This window comes from Uranotaenia lowii, chromosome 1 (genome assembly GCF_029784155.1).
Source record: "Uranotaenia lowii strain MFRU-FL chromosome 1, ASM2978415v1, whole genome shotgun sequence".
NCBI lineage: Eukaryota > Metazoa > Arthropoda > Insecta > Diptera > Culicidae > Uranotaenia > Uranotaenia lowii.
In genome coordinates this window covers 74052277-74077956 of record NC_073691.1, presented here as the reverse complement: position 1 = coordinate 74077956, position 25680 = coordinate 74052277, and the positions used below count along the sequence as shown (strand labels likewise).

General features: G+C 34.6%; 1 protein-coding gene and 1 long non-coding RNA gene across 12 annotated transcripts in view; one reads left to right on the top strand and one right to left on the bottom strand.

The window, feature by feature from the left end:
* LOC129739173 (disintegrin and metalloproteinase domain-containing protein unc-71) overlaps positions 1-25680 on the bottom strand; it is a 1315240-nt gene that overhangs the window by 987196 nt on the left and 302364 nt on the right. The window lies entirely within an intron of this gene.
* On the top strand, positions 15777-18220 carry LOC129739176 (uncharacterized). 2 transcript variants are annotated; one of them, XR_008735763.1, is made up of 3 exons: positions 15777-15954; positions 16154-16563; positions 18082-18220. It is a non-coding gene; the product is annotated as an uncharacterized LOC129739176 (long non-coding RNA). The 2 variants fall into 2 exon arrangements; XR_008735762.1 differs by having other exon boundaries at positions 15777-16046.

The window sequence follows — 25680 nt, the reverse complement described above, 5'->3', positions numbered from 1 at the left end:
TTTCTCATTTCTCATTTCTCATTTCTCATTACTCATTTCTCATTTCTCATTTCTCATTTCTCATTTCTCATTTCTCATTTCTCATTTCTCATTTCTCATTTCTCATTTCTCATTTCTCATTTCTCGTTTCTCATTTCTCATTTCTCATTTCTCATTTCTCATTTCTCATTTCTCATTTCTCATTTCTCATTTCTCATTTCTCATTTCTCATTTCTCATTTCTCATTTCTCATTTCTCATTTCTCATTTCTCATTTCTCATTTCTCATTTCTTATTTCTCATTTCTCTTTTCTCATTTCTCATTTCTCATTTCTCATTTTTCATTTCTCATTTCTCATTTCTCATTTCTCATTTCTCATTTCTCATTTCTCATTTCTCATTTCTCATTTCTCATTTCTCATTTCTCATTTCTCATTTCTCATTTCTCATTTCTCATTTCTCATTTCTCATTTCTCATTTCTCATTTCTCATTTCTCATTTCTCATTTCTCATTTCTCATTTCTCATTTCTCATTTCTCATTTCTCATTTCTCATTTCTCATTTCTCATTTCTCATTTCTCATTTCTCATTTCTCATTTCTCATTTCTCATTTCTCATTACTCATTTCTCATTTCTCATTTCTCATTTCTCATTTCTCATTTCTCATTTCTCATTTCTCATTTCTCATTTCTCATTTCTCATTTCTCATTTTTCATTTCTCATTTCTCATTTCTCATTTCTCATTTCTCATTTCTCATTTCTCATTTTTCATTTCTCATTTCTCATTTCTCATTTCTCATTTCTCATTTCTCATTTCTCATTTCTCATTTCTCATTTCTCATTTCTCATTTCTCATTTCTCATTTCTCATTTATCATTTCTCATTTCTCATTTCTCATTTCTCATTTCTCATTTCTCATTTCTCATTTCTCATTTCTCATTTCTCATTTCTCATTTCTCATTTCTCATTTCTCATTTCTCATTTCTCATTTCTCATTTCTCATTTCTCATTTCTCATTTCTCATTTCTCATTTCTCATTTCTCATTTCTCATTTCTCATTTCTCATTTCTCATTTCTCATTTCTCATTTCTCATTTCTCATTTCTCATTTCTCATTTCTCATTTCTCATTTCTCATTTCTCATTTCTCATTTCTCATTTCTCATTTCTCATTTCTCATTTCTCATTTCTCATTTCTCATTTCTCATTTCTCATTTCTCATTTCTCATTTCTCATTTCTCATTTCTCATTTCTCATTTCTCATTTCTCATTTCTCATTTCTCATTTCTCATTTCTCATTTCTCATTTTTCATTTTTCATTTCTCATTTCTCATTTCTCATTTCTCATTTCTTATTTCTTATTTCTTATTTCTTATTTCTCATTCTCCATTTCTCATTTCTTATGTTTCATTTTTCGATTCTCATTTCTCATTTCTCATTTCTCATTTCTTATTTCTCTTTTCTCATTTCTCATTTCTCATTTCTCATTTCTCATTTCTCATTTCTCCTTTCTCATTTCTCATTTGTCATTTCTCATTTCTCATTTCTCATTTCTCATTTCTCATTTCTCATTTCTCATTTCTCATTTCTCATTTCTCATTTCTCACTTCTCATTTCTCATTTCTTATTTCTCATTTCTCATTTCTCATTTCTCATTTCTCATTTCTCATTTCTCGTTTCTCATTTCTCATTTCTCATTTCTCATTTCTCATTTCTCATTTCTCATTTCTCATTTCTCATTTCTCATTTCTCATTTCTCATTTCTCATTTCTCATTTCTCATTTCTCATTTCTCATTTCTCATTTCTCATTTCTCATTTCTCATTTCTCATTTCTCATTTCTCATTTCTCATTTCTCATTTCTCATTTCTCATTTCTCATTTCTCATTTCTCATTTCTCATTTCTCATTTCTCATTTCTCATTTCTCATTTCTCATTTCTCATTTCTCATTTCTCATTTCTCATTTCTCATTTCTCATTTCTCATTTCTCATTTCTCATTTCTCATTTCTCATTTCTCATTTCTCATTTCTCATTTCTCATTTCTCATTTCTCATTTCTCATTTCTCATTTCTCATTTCTCATTTCTCATTTCTCATTTCTCATTTCTCATTTCTCATTTCTCATTTCTCATTTTTCATTTCTCATTTCTCATTTCTCATTTCTCATTTCTCATTTCTCATTTTTCATTTCTCATATCTCATTTCTCATTTCTCATTTCTCATTTCTCATTTCTCATTTCTCATTTCTCATTTCTCATTTCTCATTTCTCATTTCTCATTTCTCATTTCTCATTTCTCATTTCTCATTTCTCATTTCTCATTTCTCATTTCTCATTTCTCATTTCTCATTTCTCATTTCTCATTTCTCATTTCTCATTTCTCATTTCTCATTTCTCATTTCTCATTTCTCATTTCTCATTTCTCATTTCTCATTTCTCATTTCTCATTTCTCATTTCTCATTTCTCATTTCTCATTTCTCATTTCTCATTTCTCATTTCTCATTTCTCATTTCTCATTTCTCATTTCTCATTTCTCATTTCTCATTTCTCATTTCTCATTTCTCATTTCTCATTTCTCATTTCTCATTTCTCATTTCTCATTTCTCATTTCTCATTTCTCATTTCTCATTTCTCATTTCTCATTTCTCATTTCTCATTTCTCATTTCTCATTTCTCATTTCTCATTTCTCATTTCTCATTTCTCATTTCTCATTTCTCATTTCTCATTTCTCATTTCTCATTTCTCATTTCTCATTTCTCATTTCTCATTTCTCATTTCTCATTTCTCATTTCTCATTTCTCATTTCTCATTTCTCATTTCTCATTTCTCATTTCTCATTTCTCATTTCTCATTTCTCATTTCTCATTTCTCATTTCTCATTTCTCATTTCTCATTTCTCATTTCTCATTTCTCATTTCTCATTTCTCATTTCTCATTTCTCATTTCTCATTTCTCATTTCTCATTTCTCATTTCTCATTTCTCATTTCTCATTTCTCATTTCTCATTTCTCATTTCTCATTTCTCATTTCTCATTTCTCATTTCTCATTTCTCATTTCTCATTTCTCATTTCTCATTTCTCATTTCTCATTTCTCATTTCTCATTTCTCATTTCTCATTTCTCATTTCTCATTTCTCATTTCTCATTTCTCATTTCTCATTTCTCATTTCTCATTTCTCATTCCTTACTTATCATTTGTCATTTCTCATTTCTCGTTTCTCAACCCGCATTTTTCATTTTATATGACGTTTCATCCACACATTCAATTGATTTTGTGACGGTGTGTAGCAAAGCACATCGTGTGAGCGAGTATTGTTAGTAAAAATGGATTTCAGCCTGTCTGTTTGTCTGTTCCCCGACTCGAAAACTACTTGACCGATTTACATGAAACTTGACAGAGTGAGCAAAGTTATCGTTCAGAACACTCTTCGATCCAACGAAATTTCTTACGGGATTTTCGAAATCCTCAAATCGATTTTTGGTCGAAAATGTTTCTCGAAATACTACCAGATTTCGACGTTTATGCATTTTCAAGTCATTACACATAAAACATATCGACTTTACCCTGTAGTTGTTTATTGAGAGTTAAAAATGAAAACGTGGTGCGCTTTAAGGCATTACCAAATCAAGTGCGACTGAGCTGGAATTTTTCTAAAAATGTATAAGGTCGATTATCGAAATTTGACATGAACCGTTTGCCTGCCACCCTAATGTATGTATAGCCATCGGAAAGTGCTTATGAGTAAGAATCAAGAAGCTGCAGTATAACCAGACTGATCATGCGGATTTACCATAAAACTTTAGGTTTCAATCATAAAACTTACATGTACTCCACCTATCCAATCTATCCTTCTGTTGCTTAGAACAAAAGTCATTTTAGTGAATTTTTCACCTGAAAAATAGGTGCATGGTTAGCATTATTTTCAGAAATATTGGGCCATCCTATCCCGCTGGGGCGTTTTGAACAGACAATGAAAGAAATACTATTTCTAGCTGTATAGTTCGAATATTCTCATCCATAAACTTGACATACTTAAAAAGGCACTGATAACGTTAGAATTCTATTACCATGGGAGTTGAAAAATTCTAAAGTTTAAAATCAGATCCCTTCAAGTGTTCCCGTTTTGATTATCAACTGACCGAGTTCGGTAAACCAAATAAGGTTTTCAATCGCACAATGTTATTGACTAAGTCGGCTCTCATCGAAACCGAAAGGAGCGAGAAAAAACTCTAGACGCACTAGCTAGATAACTACACGTTACTCCATCGTCCGTGGGTAAACCTTTTCCCCGGCAACTATCCATTTCGGGTGAACACTTTTTTCCCGGAAAGACTATCCATTAGTGATTTCAGTGGCAAATGTTTTCCTCTTTCCACTATTCCAACACAAGCTCTCGCGCTTCGTTGCTTGAACGTATACTATACATACAGCTCAATTGGAAACTGCCGGTACGGTTTTTTGTCGGCTCACCCACTCTTTGCGCCAAAAGTCAAAGAGCTTTCAGCTGCCGCAGCTAGCCGAGTGCTGTTGTCAGTATCGGTCGCAGTTTTTCCTACAATACCCTTTCACATTCTCGGAAGCGGTTATTTTTTGCCCAGTCTCTCCTGATTTTCGTCGTTTGCTGAAGGTTGAGCGATGGCGAGCCTCATCATGCACTCCGTTGTCGTCGCCGTCATCATCATCTTCATGATCAGCATCGTCATAATCGTCAGCATCATTGACGGTTCTGCGAAAGGCACCTTGCACCCTGAGAGACGAGTAGCGGAAAAACCCCCTCCCAACTATAGAACGGAAGCAAAATCAGCGTGTTGCACGTTTTCTATTAGCCCCGGTTGTCTCGCTTTTTCTCCTTCGACCGCTTCCGGTGACTCTTCTCTAGCCACTTCGGCGTGGGGGGGTGGGAAAAGGGTGGGCAGTCCTTTCCCTGCAGCAGCAGAACACACTCACCGGAACCCACTAATAACACTAGTTTACAGCATTTTTGAACTCAGTAAACTGAAGGTCATTTCCAATGTAAAATCGGGCGCTGAATTTGAAAATGAAATTCAAAAAAATCTCAGTAGAACCGTTTTTGAGCTATGCTCCAAATATGAAATTTCGAAAAAATTAAAAAAGTTCTTGTTCTTAGATTAAAATATCTCGGACGGCATAACAGTAATTTGAAATCCCTCTTTTGCATATTGAAGGTGATTAAGTTTTCTATCGATCATCTGAACACTGTTTTTGCGTTTGACCAACAGTATTGTTGATATTAGTGACTTTATGAGAAAAAAATTTATAAAAAACGCATTTTTTTAGAGAAAATTTTGTTTCAACGAAGGTTTTAGACTCGATGGTAGCATTTAAAAAATCAGATTTTCTTTTGCGCTTGAATGTCAATTTAAAACAAAGATTTCAAGTGGTTATTTATCAAAATCGGTTGAAAATTGAAGAAGTTATGGCTACTTTACCATAACTGAAAATTTGGGAGTTTTTAATAATTTAACGAACCGTAGTGCACTTATCATAGTATAGGAAGAATGAAACATGATAAATCTCACTCGCTCCAAGTCAAAATTATTTATTAGCTTACCAGAAGGTCACATACCAAGTTTCAGGAAGATCTGACCATAGGGAGGGGTTGCTTAAGTCTCAAACGTGAATAAAATTTTGAGGTATTTTGCCCGGAAGGAACGAAAAATACTGGTTTTTCATCAATAACTTTTTTCATCCCTAGCTGATTGTTTTTTATGGTTGATTTTCTTAAAGCCTAAGTTGAGACAAATATTTCACCTGAAGACTGTAACTCGATTGGATTTGAAACAGAAAAGTTATTGCGGTTCAAAGAATGTATTTTGGTCAAAAATTGTCGTATAAAACGCAATGGGTAAAAAGTACTCATTGCGTGTTGGACAAAATTTGCGGCCTTTGAACCGCAATAACTTTTCTGTTTCAAATCCAATCGAGTTACAGTCTTCGGGTAAAATATTTGTCTAAATTTAGGCTTTAAGAAAATCAACCATAAAAAACAATCAGCTTGGGACGAAAAAAGTTATTGATGAAAAACCAGTATTTTTCGTTCCTTCCGGGCAAAATACCTCAAAATTTTATTCACGTTTGAGACTTAAGCAACTCCTCCCTATGGTCAGATCTTCCTGAAACTTGGCATATGACCTTCTGGTAAGCTAATAAATAATTTTGACTTGGAGCGAGTGAGATTTATCATGTTTCATTCTTCCTATACTATGATAAGTGTACTGCGGTTCGTTAAATTATTAAAAACTCCAAAATTTTCAGTTATGGTAAAGTAGCCATAACTTCTTCAATTTTCAACCGATTTTGATAAATAACCACTTGAAATCTTTGTTTTAAACTGATATTCAAGCGCAAAAGAAAATCAGATTTTTTAAATGCTACCATCGAGTCTAAAACCTTCGTTGAAACAAAATTTTCTCTAAAAAAATGCGTTTTTTATAATTTTTTTCTCATAAAGTCACTAATATCAACAATACTGTTGGTCAAACGCAAAAACAGTGTTCAGATGATCGATAGAAAACTTAATCACCTTCAATATGCAAAAGAGGGATTTCCAATTACAGTTATGCCGTCCGAGATATTTTAATCTAAGTACAAGAACTTTTTTAATTTTTTCGAAATTTCATATTTGGTGCATAGCTCAAAAACGGTTCTACTGAGATTTTTTTGAATTTCATTTTCGGATTCAGCGCCCGATTTTACATTAAAAATGTTGGTCAGTTAATCAAGTTCACGATTTTTTTAAAATTTTGTAAACTAGTGTAATGGACGCGATATGGTGGTAGGTACACTCGAGACAGTTTCAGCCAGCCATCGAGAACGTGCGCGCCAAGCATCAGCTTATTATTTAATTTATTTTCCAAAGGATGTTGTCGTTTAGTGGGATACACGAAGCACAGGAATGTGCTGCTCAGAGCTTTGATGAGGCGGAAACCTTGCTTGCCGGTTTGCCCTTTCCTCGCATCCTTGCATTTCAAGTGCTACTTTTATCGTGCACGATATCGCCGGCATGCGCTAGAACAACGACGTGCAAGTTACGATGATTGGCCTGGTTGTTGTTTTGTAGGGAGGACCATGACTAGCGCAATTTCACACCAAACAACAACTGGGCGATGACGACGACGACAACAACGACGGAGTGATTGAGCAATCAAAACATCGGAACAGCTTTTGACAGAAAGGGGCAGTAAAAATTTGAAAATCATTTCAAAACAAACTCAAATACTTGTATTCAAAAAGATGTTTTAAAGAAAGTCGATTAGAATGTCGTTCCCGGGATTTCCCTTTCAGGAATTCCCGATTTCCGGGAAATGCTCCAAAATCCCGGGAATTCAAAAAGCGGTAGAATGTTAAAATCTTTATTTTCCATTTTTCCCGATAATTCCCGAGAAAAGGGTCGTCAGATTTTCCGATACCCGGAAACGCTTAAATGGTCGGAAAATAGACCACTCGGCATCATTTGTTGAATAAATTTACGATTCGTGCTCAAAAATTTAGTTTTTGCGACTTGTTGCATAAACAAGTTAAAGAGAAAACGACAGGATCCCAATGATACTTGATGTTTCCTCGAAGAGATTCCTTTTACTTGACTCTAAGCGTACATCTTTCGAGGATATGATTTCTAGCATCATTTATAATTATATTTATTTATATTTATATTTATTTATTCTTGTAACATAGGATAAAATCTTTTATATGTGTTACAATTAGGGTTTGTTTAGATTTTAGATATGTTGGATAAATTCTCGAATCGTGCTAAAAATCCACTTTTTGTAAATTGGTGCATAAATAAGTTTTTTCAGAAACATAGACACCAAAATGCTGTTTCCTTATGTGAACTTATGAAACATACTTAATAAGATTTTAAAAAAATCGGATCTGAACTGAATTAAAGCTATTTTTATTTAAAATTTCCAATAAATGACAAATGAAAAGTACACTCTGCTTAAGAAAAACAAGCCAAGAAAATCGATTTCATATCAAATGGATCATTAAAATTTATGAGGCATAAAGGTATTTCCTATTCCTTATAGAGGTGGCCGTTGCTGAGAAAATAATAAATTGATGATAAGTTTTAATCGCCGATAAATTTATTCATTTAATCATGTTCATTGACACGTGCGGCGAGATGAAAATGCTAGGTAGAATTTTGTAAAGGAATGAAGAATAGGCGGATAGGCAAGCATCAGATGAGCATCGTAGGATAAAGTTTGGATAGGTGTTGAAACTGTAAGTCTAGGGCATTTTTTATTGGAAAGCATGGAAGTGTGGTGGTACGCCTTTGCCGTACAACAGACTACTCTGTATAGAAAGCGTGTTCGACTTTTGATCAACACATTCCAAAACACAGCAGGCCAGTTGGATTGTGTATTGTGAATACGCAATCAGGCAAAAACGTAGCACCACACCGACTTACATGTGCTTTCTTAGATGCGCACCCGATTCTAGCGATGATTGCAATTTTTGGGTTTCGCTTAGAGTAGTTGCTACTTGTTGATTTTTCACATTTTATCTACTCGGCGTCCCTACTTTGCGAAAATTATCTGAGTGAATCGTAATTTGTGTATTCCCATTTTTATTAACCCCCCTTTTTGTCAAATTATTGGTTGACGATAAGTTTTAATCGCCGATAAATTTATTCATTTAATCATGTTCATTGACACGTCCGCCTATTCTTCATTCCTTTACAAAATTCTACCTAGCATTTTCATCTCGCCACACGTGTCAATGAACATGATTAAATGAAAATAATAAATGTAAAGGGTGATACGGTCAAAATTTTGTCAATATCAACTTGACGTATTTCTTTCAATTTTGCATTTAAAAAACCTGAACACCCCTCATTTTGATGCTGTGTGTGTAGAATGTTGCTCCTATTTTTATTTTGGAATTCACTCTGCAGTTGTCAAAATGTCGTCCAAGAAAGAAGAGCAGCTTATCAAAATTTTGCTCGCGCATCGCGAAAATCCGAGCTACTCGCACACAAAGCTGGCAAAATCGCTAAAAGTTGCCAAATCAACCGTTACAAATGTAATTAAAGTGTTTGGGGATCGTTTGTCGACAGCCAGGAAGTCTGGATCGGGGGGAAATCAAAAACCGGAAGCCGCTGAGACGACAAAGAGAGTTGCCGGTAGTTTCCAGCGAAACCCTAACCTCTCTCTCCGAGATGCCGCAAATAAGCTGGGTGAATCGTCTACAACCGTGCATCGAGCCAAAAAAACGAGCCAGACAAGACTTACAAGAAGGTAGTGACTCCAAATCGCGATGATAAACAAAATTCGACGGCCAAAGCGCTTTCCCGGAGGCTGTACACGACGATGCTGACGAAGTTTGACTGCGTAGTAATGGACGACGAAACCTACGTCAAAGCCGACTACAAGCAGCTTCCGGGACAGGAGTTTTATACGGCAAAAGGAAGGGGAAAGGTAGCAGATATTTTCAAGCACATGAAGCTTCAAGGTTCGGGAAGAAATATCTGGTTTGGCAAGTCATCTGTACCTGTGGCTTGAAAAGCAGTTTTTTATAGCTTCCGGGACTGTCAACCAAGAAATTTACGTGAAAGAGTGTTTGAATAAACGTCTGCTGCCTTTTCTGAAGAAACACGGTGCTGGTTTGGCCGGATTAGGCATCTTGCCATTACGGTAAAAAGGCCATGGAGTGGTACGCCGCCAACAAAGTGCAGGTGCTTCCCAAGGACAAGAACCCTCCCAACACGACAGAGCTCCGCCCAATTGAGAAATACTGGGCTATTGTCAAGCGGAACCTAAAGAAGACCAAAAAAAACTGCTAAGGACGTGCAGCAGTTCAAGGCAAACTGGCTTTCTGCGGCGAAGAAGGTGGACAAGGTGGCTGTACAAAACCGGATGGCAGGAGTTAAGCGTAAGGTCCGGCAATTCGGATTTGGAAAAGCGGAAGCCGAACTGAATATTTTTCCTGAATTTTATACTAATTAAACTTGAAAAAGAAATTAAATTTGATTTTTTAAATAAACGATTTCACCGATTTATACGCGTTTCCCCTTGACCAAACTTTTACCGTATAACCCTATTGACTGTGTTTTGATCCGGATGGTTCGTTTACTTTGTGGTGAAAATTTCATCAAGATTGAAGCAGTCAGTCAAAAGTTATCGACGAAGGAACACGAAATGCGAGAGAAAATTCTGCACAATCACGTAGAGAAACCGACGTGGTCAGGGGTAAGAATCGCAAAATTCTAAAATATCCAAAATCGACTGTAAATTCGGTGCTGCAACGTTACCGGGAGACCCTTACGGTGGATCGAGCAAAACAAACCAGGCGTAAAAGGGGAACATATGACCGGAAGCTGCGAGCAAAGGTAATTTAATTAGTTCACAATAATCCGGAAATCTCCTTGTGTGATTTGGCGAAAAACTTCAAGACGAACCACAGTACAGCTCGACGAATTTGTTTGCGAGAAGGCTTGCGGTCGTATCATGCAAGCAAACACCCCAACAGGACGCTGAAACAAAACCTGGTTGCCAAAACCAGGGCAAGGAATTCGCACTTTTTTTTTTTTTTTTTTTTTTATCGTTAGGATTTTAACATCTGGATGTCATTCATCCCTCAAAGGAAGTTGCACGAGAAAGTGTTGACCAAGTACAACCGATGCATTTTGATGGACGACGAAACTTACGTCAAAATGGATTTTGGACAAATAGTCGGTAACAAATTTTACCTCGCGAAGCGTAAAGGGAATGTTGCGGGTAGATTCAAGTTTGTTTTTGCTGATAAATTTGCTCATAAGTTGATGATTTGGCAAGGAATCTGAAGTTGTGGGAAGAAGACTAAGATTTCATCACTGGGGACACAATGAATGGGAATGTTTACAAAGAAGAATTTCTCCAGAAGAACGTTTTGCCGTTCATACGGTCCCACAAAGGTCCGGTGAAGTTCTGGCCGGACCTGGCAAGCTGCCACTACAGCCGGGATGTTCGTTAAGTGGTATAAGGAGAACAAGATCGATTTTGTTGAAAAAAGTATCAATCCATCAAACTGTCCGGATTTTCGTCCCATCGAGAAATATTGGGCAATAGTTAAGGGCAAACTGAAGAAATGTGACAGAACCATGAAAAAACCTGCTCAAATGGAAAAGTGGTGGAACAAGATGGCGAATGTGGTTACCAGCAGTACTGTGCAGAAAATGATGGGTGGTATCACAAAAAAAGTTCGAAAATTCACCCGAAAAGCTGACAACTGATTTTTATGTATTTTTTTCCTTACATTGCAATAAAAACCCTACAAAATGACACTTTTACTTTTGTTGTACGTTATTTCTTTGCGGAGAAATGATCTATTTTATCCGACCAGATTCTATGTGAAACAAACTTTATTTTATTCATATCATATCATTATCATATAATATCAGACGGCAACCCTGCCCTGCCGAGTGAAGTTTATTTTTTCTGATCGGTGCAGTAAAATTATCAAATTTCGGGTGAAATATAAAGTGTACCGTTGCATAGTCTAGTGATTTATTCGCGCAGTGTTTGGTTTTCTTCGGGTAAAGTGAAATTCAGAGTGAAGTGAGTGCGAAAAGGGTTTTTTTTTGTGCAAATTGTCGATTTTTTTATCGGAAAATTCTTCATGATGGTGACGCTACGAACGCGTTACTGCTATAAGAGGAAGAAAGAAGAAATTTCATCAAGTGATTGAACACAACATTGGAAGGCTTGTGTGCAAGATGGTATGTGATGACAGTGACCTCTTTCGTTCGGATTCCGAAGTTGGTTATCGGCAACTGACCCCAAGATGTCTCTGTTAACTCTAAGCTAAGTATATTTACTTTTAATAAACATAACTTTATCCCTTAAGAAGGTTGGTCAACCATTCATCTACATAATTTTCTTCGAACAGCAAATTAACCAATTAACCAAATTCAATCTTCGAGGAAAGGCACGAGGAGTCGGTTTGGGAAATGTTTCAACATCTTACTTTATTTTTAATTTGTATACAAGTCGGGATGCAAGTACAAAATATTAGACACTCAGAAGGATATCAGCCTGAATTACGTTATTTGTTTGAGCCATCGACACTCAGGAGGTGGTTTATTTCATTTTTTTCATCGTGTTCCGATGTTTCTATCAAATTGTGAAATTGATTGATGTTGTTAGAGAATTTGTTCAAGTAGTTATAAAATATTGAGTGTAATTGGAAATTGATTTATTTTTTGGAATTTTGAAAATTTCAAATTTGTAAAAAACCCTTAAAATTACAAAAAATGGGAATTGTATAAATGGAACCTGTGGAAGGATGGGAGGGGGGGGGGGGGGGAACAGAAATATAAAATATTGGAATAAAAACAAATTGAAATTTGAAAAACAAAAGATGAAAGTTGGGAATAAGATAAAAATTTGGAAGTTTGGATACATGAAAACCTAACAAGTGAAAATATTGATTTTTAGTATTATTAATTCTGGAATGCTTTGAAACAAAAAAAATTAATTGAAAATTTGATATTTTTGAAACTCGTGAAATTTGTAAAGTTGGTAATGAAAATTTAAAATTTGTCTTCAAAAGTTCTATATTTTCAAGAATTTATGAATATTTTCTGGAAACATCGAATTCGAAAATGAATCCTTTAAAACTCATAGAAGAAGTTTTTCCTTGCAAAAATCTGAGAATTAAAAATATTAAAAAAAAAAATAACTTGGAAAACATTCCAAATATTTTGATATATCCTAATAAATAAAATTTAAGATTTTTATTTCAAAATTTAGGATACGTTTGTTGAAAGCAAACGTTTGTTATGATTATATGCTCTAATAATTTTAACTTTCAGGTTCGTATCCTTTTATAAATAAATAATATTTTTTTTCTTTATTTTATATGACTATAAATGAATATCCAATTTTTTTGTAATTTTCCTTACTGCCATATATTATTTTAAACCATTATATATATTTTAGAAGGAATGCATCTGGGGATAACCTGGAGAAATTATTGCAAGCGGCACGGGTAGCCGGCCATTGTAGGTTTCTGAGGGTTGGATGCCTTCCTTCGACGAACCATCGGACCGTGGAAGCCCTAGAAGAAATTCGAAGGCCAAGCCACACAGCCATAGGCAGGACCTTGCTACCGATGGGGGAACCATACATACATACATACATACATCATATCATTATCATATAATATTTTTTGCGATGACTGGTTAATCATTCTGTTCTACTTGGCAATTTTTTATTAAACATTCGATCTTTGTGAGACATTCCAGTTTCGAGATATAGCTGAGAAATCAAGTATCCTTATTCTTCCCCCTTTTTATGGTAGGTTTGTCTAAATTAAACCATTGAAAGTCCGTCAACATATGATTTTTATCTCTTTTTAAATCTGTATAAATCTGTTTTGAGGCTTAAAAATCTGTGTGAAAATCTGTATCTGTATCTTAACATTATTTCAATCAAACTGCTATAAGCTCTAGAAATTTAGCCAAAAAACAATTTTTAACGAGAAAATCCCAATTGAAATAATATCTCTAAAATTTTCACTATAACATAAGTTAAGGAGTCCCCAGAATAAGATTTTTTTCACATTTTATCGGTTGGGCAAATCAGAACAACTTTTTTTTTAAATCTAGCAAAATTTGGACATTTGTTTTTGGTTTTTTTTCACAAAATCCGAATAAACTAAGCAGCATCCAGTTATTATTCGAAAAAAATATAATTTATAACAAAGCAACCAACAACAAACACTTAAAATTTTCATTTTTTATCGAAACTTGTCGTTCGAATCGTTGTAAAAGCTGAAAAAAAAACACAATTAAGAAAAATATAGCTAAAGAAAATTTAGACCAATTTGAGTTTTCTGTTTTAGCTCTACTTGTTCAGTCCACTTTTCTTTGAAAACTCTTTTATGTCTGAATAAATTCGAGAAATCAGGGATGCCTACAATACATAATAAAACATCAGTTTCTCCTACTAATTTAGGAGTTACTAGTGAATTAAATTTTTTTTTGAATATGAAATATTTTTTCCACGTTGAAACAATGTTACGATTTTTACGACAGCAAGAATAACGGGGACATGAATGATAATAAAACCGTATAAACTGGAATGCTCATTTTATAAGCATGCATAAATATTGGAATAAATAATGCAAAAGCATTGTTAGCTTTCCTGCTTTTCAATCATTATTGAAATTGGCGTAGGTTAAAAAACTCTACACCTTTTCCCAATACGAGATTCATTTTAAAAATGAATCTATAAAAAACAACTGTAGAAAAGTCATCAAGTGATTGTCCGTTCCAATTTCAATATGTGACTTGAAATTCTAAATGAAACTTTTCTCTCTTATGTAACAAAAGTTTTATACTATTGTTTCTGATGTACTTTTATTTCAAAATTATCCTTATTACTTAAGCAAATAACCGAAAATCAGCATAATATTTTTTAGTTGGCCTATCTCAAATTATTTTTGATCATTAAAAAACACTTATTCAGTATACAAAATATTATAAATAATCCGCATTATTTTTTCAAAACACTTTTTCAGATATGAAATTGATATATAACATTAGGATTTAAATTATTAATTTTGCAATTCCTGCTTTGGCCCTGATTGCAACTTTGTTTCCAAATTTTGAATTAAAAATTCATTTGTTATCTGTTTCTCAAATCTTGAATTGAAATCATGATTTCAATTTGAGACACTGATTTGTGGATTTGAGTAAAATCCGATCTAAAGTTTCGAATTTTACTCTTCAATATTTATTTACAACCGTTTAGATCACCGCTGGTTTTATCTTTTGGGGGTTCTCGAAAGATTTGATTTATATATCTTTTCTTCAATATTTGTATCGCAATGAAATTTAATTTTTTACATTAATTTTTCCCTAATTTCCAATTCTAAGTCTCAACATCATTTCCCAATTACCTTAATGTAAATATTTATTCTGCTTTATAATTTTCTAATCAACTTTCAATGATCTGCAATTAATCATGAAAAGAAAAACATGTTAATATCTTTTTAGATGTTTTTTTAAATTGGAAAATTTTGGGAGATGATAGAGTTTTCATATAAATTGGAATGAATTTTAGCTTTAATCAGAATTTTAATCACTAATCACTAATCGTACTTCCACAGCCAGAACTTATGTCTGAGTTCCAAAGAATAATAAGTGTCTTATCATTCTTCTTGTCTTTGTTCATGTATTTAATTATTTTAACATATGAACATTAGAATGATCAAAAACATGAATTAGTTGGGCCTACCATGGAGCAGAGAACGCAGAGACATCCGGAACACAGGAACAGGAGAAAACGTGGACCACCAGTACCATACGTTTCAAACATTTTATGAACGATTAACTCTTATGCCAAATTTGCACGTGATTTATTATCAATTACACACCAAAAATTTTATAATTTTAAACGTGCCAGAAACGCTTAAACACCTAATGGAATTTCGATCTAATCAAGAAAAGATATAATTTTACATCAATTCGAACACAAACATCACGCACACTGGTAAAACCCCAAGAACCTATCCAGAATAGTCTAATTTTACATCACACTCAATGTAAAATTAAATGAGCGTGAGAAAACGCAGTCAAAAACTCATCGATTTTGCTGTCGATTTTTTTTCTGTCCTGAAAGTTTGTTTACAATCGCGCCACGCAGTCAAAGAACCGAGAAAGAAGAAGAGAAAGAATAAATAAACCGAGAAGAAGAAGAGAAAGAATAAATAAAACTTGTCTATATCCTGCCCCTGGTGAAAGTAGGCTAAAGTGACCAGCTCTGAAAGAAGGGTGTGGTTAGCGGTCGGTGAAATCTATTTTAATCCGGGAAATACCGTATCTCCGTCAGTTGGTGAACGACAACTGTGCCTAAAAAGTGAGTGGCTTGAGAATGTTAGCTTCCTGCAAAGCTCGGAGACCTGTTGCGGTTCAGGACCGTTCATCGATCATCGCTTGCTGTTCGTGGCCAGACATGCAAGTATTACCATGGTGCGTATTTTGTCTGGAAGCGAGATACTTATGCATATTCTTCGTATGGTGGCATCCGGAAACTAACGGAAACAAAACTCAAGAAATTTTACGTGAGTTTCTATGTACGCTTTTTAAAAAACTTCATAAGATGTGATTTGTTCTTGAACGATGACGTGCTGGATCGGAAAAATTAATCTTAAATTGTTTCTTTTTGTAGCCACCACGTTCCAGAATACGAGGATCTTAACTTCACATCTGAGCATCGGAAATTTTCCCTGAACAACGCGATAGCTTTCTTCTTCAGAGAATTCGAGGCAAAACTGAGAAAAGCTATCATTTTACTGAACGAGCGGAAATTCATACTGGATAAAGCCGCCGACACTGCCGACACTCGCTGGCTAGAATCATATGGAAGAAGCAAAGGTGAAGAAAGCTTCCGCCAAGTGTAAGAGAAGGGACAGCACTAGCATCCTATTTCTGCTTCGGATCAAGCAGTCTAGCGTAACACTATCAGGAATACCCTGTGCTACACTGTATTCGTGACTCGCTCGCTTCCGTGCCTTAGTTGTATATTTAAGGCAAAGAAAAGTGTTCTCTTCGAACGGCGAGATAACTTAACCAAGTAATGTAAGTATTTGTCATTGATTAATAAGTAAATGTGTGAACAATCTTTTAAGTATGCAGTTAAAACAGTATTGAGATCTGTTATACGATTCAAACATCTCAACCGGTTCACGCAATTTATACTTATGAATAAACTACTGAATTAATCATAAATCAAATGATCGAATTAAAAACGATAACAATAAGGTTCCAGTTATTTTAAATTTCCAAATGAATTGCTTTTTTTTAATGTGAGTGGGAACTTTTTCAAAAGCTTTCAAATTGTAATGAGTTTTCGTAGTTAAGTAAGGAATATTGGTGGTTCACATGCAATTGGTATTTTTTATATGACCTGTATTCGTAGCCATGAATCTTTACACTTCAAACATATTCATACTACTAACGATGTTAATAAGATCACCTTCACTTATGCAACAACTGAAACTCATATTCAAACTGGCATGTATCGTGCATGGAAACGCCCCTGCATTGACAACTCTTATGAATTCTATAAATGCTTTTATCTGAGCTCATTTTCCGAGCAGTTATACCAACAGTTTTACCATGAGTTGATTGAGTTGGTTATATCATCAATATTGTTCATCATTGTTCATGGCATGAGACGGAACACCAAATAAATAAAAAGTACATATCATCAACTCATGCAAATTTCAGAATGTTAAAAAAGTGTGTGTATGTGTCAAACAAAAGAGATTTTTTCTTTTCATTATTTGTGCTGTCCGATCCATGTCGCCTATCGAAATTCAACTAACGCCTGGTACCGAACTGCTCGGAAAATTAGCACAGATAAAAGCATTTATAGATTTCATATGAGTCGTATACCTTCAGGCGTTTCAATGCACGATACATGCCACTGTCTTTATGAATTTCAGTAGTTGCATAAGTGAAGGTGATATTATTAACATCGCAAGTAGTATGAATATCATTCACGTATAGAGCATGAGATATTCATGACTATAAATACTGTAACAGGTCATTTAAAAAAACCAATTGTAATCTTCCTAGTTTTTTACGAATATTGTGTTTAAACTTCATTTTGATCTCATTCTTTATTTTTTAGTGGTAACTGTAACCTAAATCGATATTCTTATTTCGAAATCTTGTTTAAAGTCCTTTTTTAAAAATCTGATTGTGATCATGGCTATACTGAATTTTGATGCTAATTTGATTTTTACTCTCAATCACTCAATTCGAATTCTTTTTCTATATCACTCTGAAATTAAAGTTTTATTTTCAATAGATCTGATAATGGATTGATTCTGATTTCTGATGTGACATTTTGATACTAATTTTATTTTTTTAAACTGAAAGTGAAATTGAAAAGTTTTATTGGCAAAATTCGCAACCTCATTTTCAATTCACGGAATGCAATTAATAATTAAAATTTGGTATAGTAATTAAAACGAAAAAAAAATCACTTGCGAAACATTATAAGTATATATTGTTACTTTCAAATCATTTTTAATTTTTTTAAATGTATTTTTAAAATTTCGTTGTTTGTCGATTTTTTTTCTCCAACAGTTCTACTATGACATGAATCCACTGGGGGCATATTCTTCGCTAGAGTACTTTATTATCCTGATGAAGTGTGATTTATAATGTAAAATATTTTTCATAGAAAGTAAGTTATTATTTTCTTCCAAATATACAATTAATAAACGAAAATACCGTGCGTGTTATAAATATACACAGAAATTAATGTTCTCTAAAAACAAAATATCACAATGGTTCAATTTACACCTATTAAAATTTACGGCTTAGCAAATATACCTCTGACTAAAAACATCAAATGACATATAAATTCCATTTTCGCAACTAAAATTTATGTCCATGCAAATGTTTTTCTCTAAAAATTTATGGTTCCGAAAGCTTCTGTCATCTAAATTTAACAGAATGCTACGTTATTTTCGAGACAATCTAAATTTATGTCAAAAAAGATGCTTTCCTTTTGTGCGTCCACTTAGATCTAAATTTACATCATCGATGATATAATATTGTATCAAATATGACATTTAATTCATGTCAAAGAATTTATGGCTTCAAGCGTTTCTGTTTTTATTGGTGTAATTTTAGGTCAAAAGTGATGCTTCAATTTTGTGCATCCAATTTGACATAAATTTACACCAAAAAATTAATAGTGTGTATAGTTAGAATATACCAGACATAATTGTTATTTCAATGCAAACTAAGCTTGTCAGTTTTCCATTTGACACAAAAAAATAGTAATTCAACTCCAGTTTTTTGTTAGTTTTTCGAGTAATGTGAAAAAATCTGAAAAAAAAAATCACGAATAGAAAAATTAACCCCATTTTGAATAGGCGTAACCAATTGAATTCTATGAATTTTTTGAAAGTTTTAAGTGCTTTTAAGATTAACCCGAGTTTGTAAGTTAAAGTGCAACCGCGTACATCCGTAATGACCGTTTACTTGAATTGTTTTCATTCGGCAGTTTCGCCTTTTTGAAATGTTACGCTAGATTTGTGTTTTTGTTTACACTTTGAAGCTTCTATTTTAATGTTGCCACATATTTATTTTATTTATTTTCTTAACGTTTAATGTTGTTCAGATTCGACTGGTTTTTGTTGATGTGGTATTGATTTTCTTTTTTGAAATCGGCACTGCACGGAATTGATTGTTTGAATTGATGATTATTTTATTTCATCTAACGTTTCGAGACTAGGTTGGTCTCATCTTCAGGGAAAAAATATAGTCATCTTTATGTGGCTTTTGTGAAGACTAATGTCTGGCACTGTTGTTGATTTTCCTGTTCGGACAATAATTAAAAATCATGATAAATTTAAAACTATCTCACAGAACTTTTCAACGGTGATTTCGAAAGACAAAACAAATGGCTTTTTCAAAATCGTTGGATGAAATAAAAAAAAATCATTAATTCGAAAATAGACTGCCGATTTTAAAAAAGAATATCAATGTTTTTATTAACTTTTTTTTATTCTGTACATTATTACTCTCATCTCCACACTTACTTGCGTTTTATTTGCTTTGAAGACGTCCGACGGATTTCTAGAACTCTTACTAAAACTTGCTGATGGTATAAGCTTTGTAAAGGAAGTTCAAGATTTTGAGTTTCAAAGACAATCTTAATTTCTCTTATTTCGTGTTGCGTCCTCCACTTTAAAAAAAAAAAGATTATTGTACCTACTTAACAAGCAAAGTAAAATAAAAGTGAAATTTATGGATGAAAATGAATCAAAAATATAAAGTTTAAAAAATATTTAAGTTACTCTCGATCTAAATCAGGGACTTTTCTTTGACGTTTGATTTAGGTCTCATTTTTAAAAAAAGCTTATCTGAATGATTGAAATGACGAATCGCATTCAAGATCCGTTGGAAAGTGAAACGTAATGCATCAAATGGCACGCTCCAATGAACCCTTGATTAGAATTTCTCGGGAAGTCATCTATCTTCGGAATCACACTTCATCAAAGCTAATTGAAACAGATAAACCATCAATCAAGCTCGAAAATTCCAATCTTAAGTTTTCTGTAAACTCAACAAAAGAGATTCCATTTTTCTTGTACCGGAACCACTGACTGACTGAACATCGGGGATGGAACATTCATTCTATCTCCCTTCCGCTCGCGCCGGCAAGTCAGCTTGAATCTTACCGCTGTCGTCATTTTTCTTCGGATGGAGTAGGTCTGGAAGGGGGTGTTAGTGTTTCCCCATACAAAGTAATAATGGAATAGCACTTCATTCAGAGCATCATCTCTCTGACCATGGCAGCATTCCCGGGGAAAATAACAGCCTTGCTGATAAACTCTTCCCTTTTCCTCGGCCCACTTTCCACCCACCCAACCCAACTATTTCTGCTCATCTAACCACGATCGGGCCTGAATGTGGGGGCAGTAAGAGCAAAAAAAAGAATCCTTGCTGCTAAGAATCAGAAAGCTTTAGCCCTCCCAAAAGTCGGAGAGTGAGGGGGGCAGTCGAAGAGCAAAAATGAAATGATGTACACTGCCATCCACTTATAGTCAGATAACTTAATTAACTTCCATCATAATTTCCCCACGCCAGCAGCAGAAATCGTCGAACTTTGGGGGCCAGCTCTCGGTGTGGTTGCATGGCTTTGGGTCCTGGCCTGATGCTAGCTCATCGACAGGAGGCGACACAGAAGAACCTTCTCTACGAATGTGCCGGGACGAAGGGAGCAGCAAATGGAACGAGAAAAAAAGTAAAGCAGAAAACCAGAGCAGAAACTTTGGCCCCGAAGCAAGCAAATCATTCCCGATGATGCCCAGGGATGACGATGGCTCAGGTACCTTCTTTAGGCAGAATGTGCTTGAAGAAGGGAAAAGGCTTTCGAGGGATTGGGAAGGGCGAAGAGCAACGTAAGGCACTTTTTATGATTGATTTTTGTTCGCTCCAATGGCCAATCCAGGGAGAGAAAATGCTCCATCGGAATCGGTTCGCCTTTCCCGGGGAAGAAAAACGTCCCGCTCGTGTGGCCCTGCTGATGACGATATACACAACACTCGACCGGGCAGGGTTGGCACCGAACCGAGGTTGCAGCCCCCTGGCTCACAAATCTTAACGGTTCGATTCACTCATTTACTTTCCTGGGCAATGTTGCATTAAAAATCCAATATGTGTAAAGGGGGGAAATTTTTTAAAGACATTTACTGCTGATGCATAACAAATGTCGTGCTCGTGGAGAAAAAAATCGATTGCTTCAGGGGTTCGGAATTTTTTAAACAAAAATATCCAGCGGTACAGTTGGGAGACAACTTTGAGATGTTCACTTATAACAAGAATCCAGAACGCTACTACCATAAAAAAAATTGTAACATGTATTTTTTGCGTAAAATGGCCTGTAAAAATAAGCTCTGTCTGCAAAAGAAAACAGAAGAACCATAAATGACCAATGTAAACCTCATTCAAAATTATACAAGCACATGTTTCATGTTTTTCGTCTATTTCTGATGTGCAGCAATTTCATCCTCCACCACTTGATTAGCTCTTCGATGAGAATCAGCTGGTACGCAACTTCTTTTTGGACATTTCATACTAAACTTGAAAAAAATAGATTTTATATGAGACAAGTTTAGGTAATCTGTACTTGAGAATTGAGTCAAATGAGAGCAATTAGTGTAGAGATAAGATGAAAATAAATCCAATTGAATGATAATAAAAGAAAATAATAGTTGTATTCGCCAACGCTGAGGATAAATAAAATAAAATCTAGAGTTTGTCTTGATTACGTCATATGAATCAATAAAACCAAAATTGAGTTAATGTCTGCAAACAATTGATAAACATGTATTCTATGTGAGGTAAAAACTGGATTTCATTTCATCAATGAATAAATTTTGGAAAATGGTTTGAATTTAGGACGTATAATGACTTTTTTTTTTATTTTTGAGTGCAATTTGGTTTTTGCGACGTTTTACACCTCACTGGATTGGCGTGCAAAACAATGGTCGCAAAATAAGTGTTCGGCGTGTTGGATTTTGCGACTTTATGCATTTTGTCAGAAAATGCTTCGGGGAATGATATTAAATTTGAAAAACTTAAAGAAAATCATTTGTGAGAGTGTTTTAAGTCGTCTCATCAAAATGGAAGACTTCGATTTATGGTAAGGTAAGTTTAATAAGCGGTTTCTTTGTGGCTGGGAACAGTTTTAGCTCCAACAACATTGAAAGCGTTTAGTTGTATTCGGAGGCTCTGTAGATCGCATACCACCCGCAAAGACCCCTACTACGCTCCAGGGATTCAAACGTAAGTCTGTTTTCTATGCCCTTTTTAAAGTGTTTTTGCACATGAAAAATTTCTTGAAAACCGATGCTTATAATTGCACCACTCTGTAAAACAGCCGAATATTTAATGTGCGTAAACCTTAGTGCGTGAAGGTTATTCTGAATAGGCAAAGTTTTGGGCACAAGAAAAAAAGTTTTGAGATAAAATTAAGCAATACCGTCAACTGGGGCAACATGCAACAATTTTCAACTTCAATGGCTTCTAAAATCTTAATGCTTACAGATTATCATACCCCTTGTACATCAAAAGATTTAAGGTAGATGGGTCACCAAACTGACGTAGTCAGAAAAATTATTGGTTTCACCAGTTATTTTTAAATTTACAATAACATGCGATTTTCACCCTACTAAGAAAAAGGGGTAAGTTGCAACAAACTCTTTAATTTATGAAAAATCAAATCAAAACGATTGAAAATTCATAGTTTTTGATACGTTTGTGATGTAATAACGCATAAAGCACCAATTGCAGTAAATTTTGGTTTTGTTCGAATTAAATTTTTAATTTTTTCTGACAAAAATTTTTTTAAGAAGAAAGTGTTAATCTTCTGCATACATTTAGGGGTAAAAATACTACAAAATATTCTATTAGCTCAAATCATGAAAATAAATCTAGGAATGGATGAAATTTTAATCATAACTAACGCATAATGCAAAACAATCAAATCCCAGCATATGGAAACGCGATTTATGAGATTTAGTTCCGATTTGCATTTTGTTGCATTTTACCCCAGACGGGTAACTGAATTATAAAAATATTTATTTAAAAAAATTGAGTAATTGTTCGAAAAATATTTCCACATGATCAATGTTGGTATAGGATGAGGAAACCAGTATAAAGTTTGTAGGTGATATTATCAAGCCAATTCGTCATACTGGGTAAAGTTTTTTACGGCATCGAAAAATGTTAAAAATTGTACATTCATTGTTCGATTTTTCAAATTTTATATGAAAATCGAAAACTTAAAAAAACTATCTTAGGATTCAAGAAACTATGTCATCATCATTTTGTAATCATTAAAAGATAACATTATCTCATTACATTAAATTAAAAATTGAATCTGTGTGTTGTTATATAAATGATGCATTCAACCCCGCTGTTGCATGATGCCCCGTTTGACGGTAAGCAAAACGACGTTTTAGCCAATCACGCAATGCGAAAGATCGTAAGTGCATGTATTCTTGAGCAACTAAATTTATGACTGAATCGAATACACTAGCCAAAATCTTATCTATTTTCGCATCACATATCGATTTCATAAGACACTTGTGAGTGATATTCTAAATTGTGGATTTAAAAAAAGGTTACAAAACTTTAACAGCGATTTTCTCGTAACACTTCAGGTGGCTCAAACGACCTTATTAGAACAAACTCTAGAATCAAATTTTTATGGCAAATGAATTTATTATTTTGGCAACACTAGGCAAAACAAACAAAACTAAGTCAATCATCGATCTATTCTTGTGAGTGACAGGCGTGTCTTAGTGAATCTCTGAACTAAAATATATGAAAATCGGAAAATCACGACAGAAGCGTGGTTGATAGAATAAGAAATGAGAGCGCAGATTGTCAAGGCTTTTGCTATGAAAAACCTCAATTCTGATTCGGTCTCCTGTAGAAAGACGGATTAGCTCGGGGAGCGCAGATATTCAAGGCTGTTGCTGCGATAGAACTGTTATTGATTCGGCCTACGGTAGAAAGACGGATTGGAACAGGGAGCACAAATGCTACAAAAAAAATGTTTTTTTTGACTCCTGGATTGGTCTAGAAAGTACAGATTTTTTAGGCTGCTACACCCAAAATTCAGCCTCTGTGCCAATGGCGTGTAGTCAATTTCATAGCATCATTGGTACAAGAAGATAACGCGACCGGCACTGATTCGATTTGCGCCCACCGGCATTAACCTCTCAGCGCAACCGAATTGCGTATGTCTGAATGAAACAAAATAAAAACGTTTTCGCGTCCCTCCCCATCGCATCACAAGCCGAAGAAGGATGGAAATAAATACCGGCCAACACCAGGCAGCCAGCGAACCGAGCACTGTGCGTGTGAATGTAGCAAAAGCAACAACAAAAACATCCTTCTAATTCAATCGACCGGCAAACACGGCTAAGCTGTGCGTGTGTATGTAGCAAAAGCAATAACAAACACATTCCTTCAATTCACCGGCAAACAACACCGGCCAAGCTGCCCGGCTTCAGCAGCTGTGTATATGTAGCGTGTGTATGTAATAGCAGGCAGTAAGCAAAGCACAGTTCTCATTCAATGGGTTTCCCGTTCCTTCACTCCCGTTCCCTTTCCCGTTTCCATCTTAAGACAAAGGAATGCATTGAAAGGATGCCAAACGCCGGGAAGCCGCCGTTGTACGTTTTTTTGTGATTGATCGGTAACAGAAACCCTATGACAAATATACCTCGTCCTGCATGAAGTTCGAATAGTACACTGGTTAGGATGTCGGACTGGCAAGACGATACAATTGGTGATTTGAGTTCGATTCTCACCACAGCGCTGTGGTTTTAATTTTTATTCTTGTTTCTGGGATGAATTATCCAATAGGAAGGAAATCCCATAAAATGTTTTTCTTGTTTCGCTTGAATGTAGTGGTCATCATTTTGGTTGGGAGCCGAGTCCTTATGCCAGTTACGGTTTTTCAAACATACCGTCTTCGGCACAGTGCACATTTCAGCGCATTATCGGCACAGAGATTTGCTAAATAGGCATAGGATTTTTGCAACCTCTTCTATGGGTGAACTGATTCTTTGCCTTTATTTGGCTTTCCGACGGAGAAAAAACGGATTTGGCTAACGAAGCGCAGATTTTTAAGGCTGCTGCTGCTGATTACTTGTTATGATTTCACCTTCCGGTGGAACAGAAACAGAAAGGACGGATTGGCTTAGGAAGCGTTGATTTTTCAGATTACTGCTGCTCATTATTAGTTTTGATATGCTATCTGGTTAGGAAAGCTGTTTCTAAGAACACTTTCGATAGGAAGATGAATAAGAGTTTTTTTTTTAATAATCTGACTTCCAAGGTCTTCAGATCTTCACCAAAATTGAATATTGGATTCATTTTTACGACTTAAAAATAAATGAAATTTTTCAGATTTCTAAAATTTATTTTTAAGCTATTTTTAGAGCTACATTTGGTTAGATTTTTTTGTAAATCAAATAAAACCGTGTTTCAAATTACATAAATCTGTTATTTTTCATAGAAATCATAAAATAGCACAACAATACGCATCAAAATGAAACCATCTTTTCAAATAAACTTTTATAAAAAAATTTATAATGTCCTTTAGGATGACAAATTGAACATAAGCTTTAAAAGATGTTTAAAAAATTATGT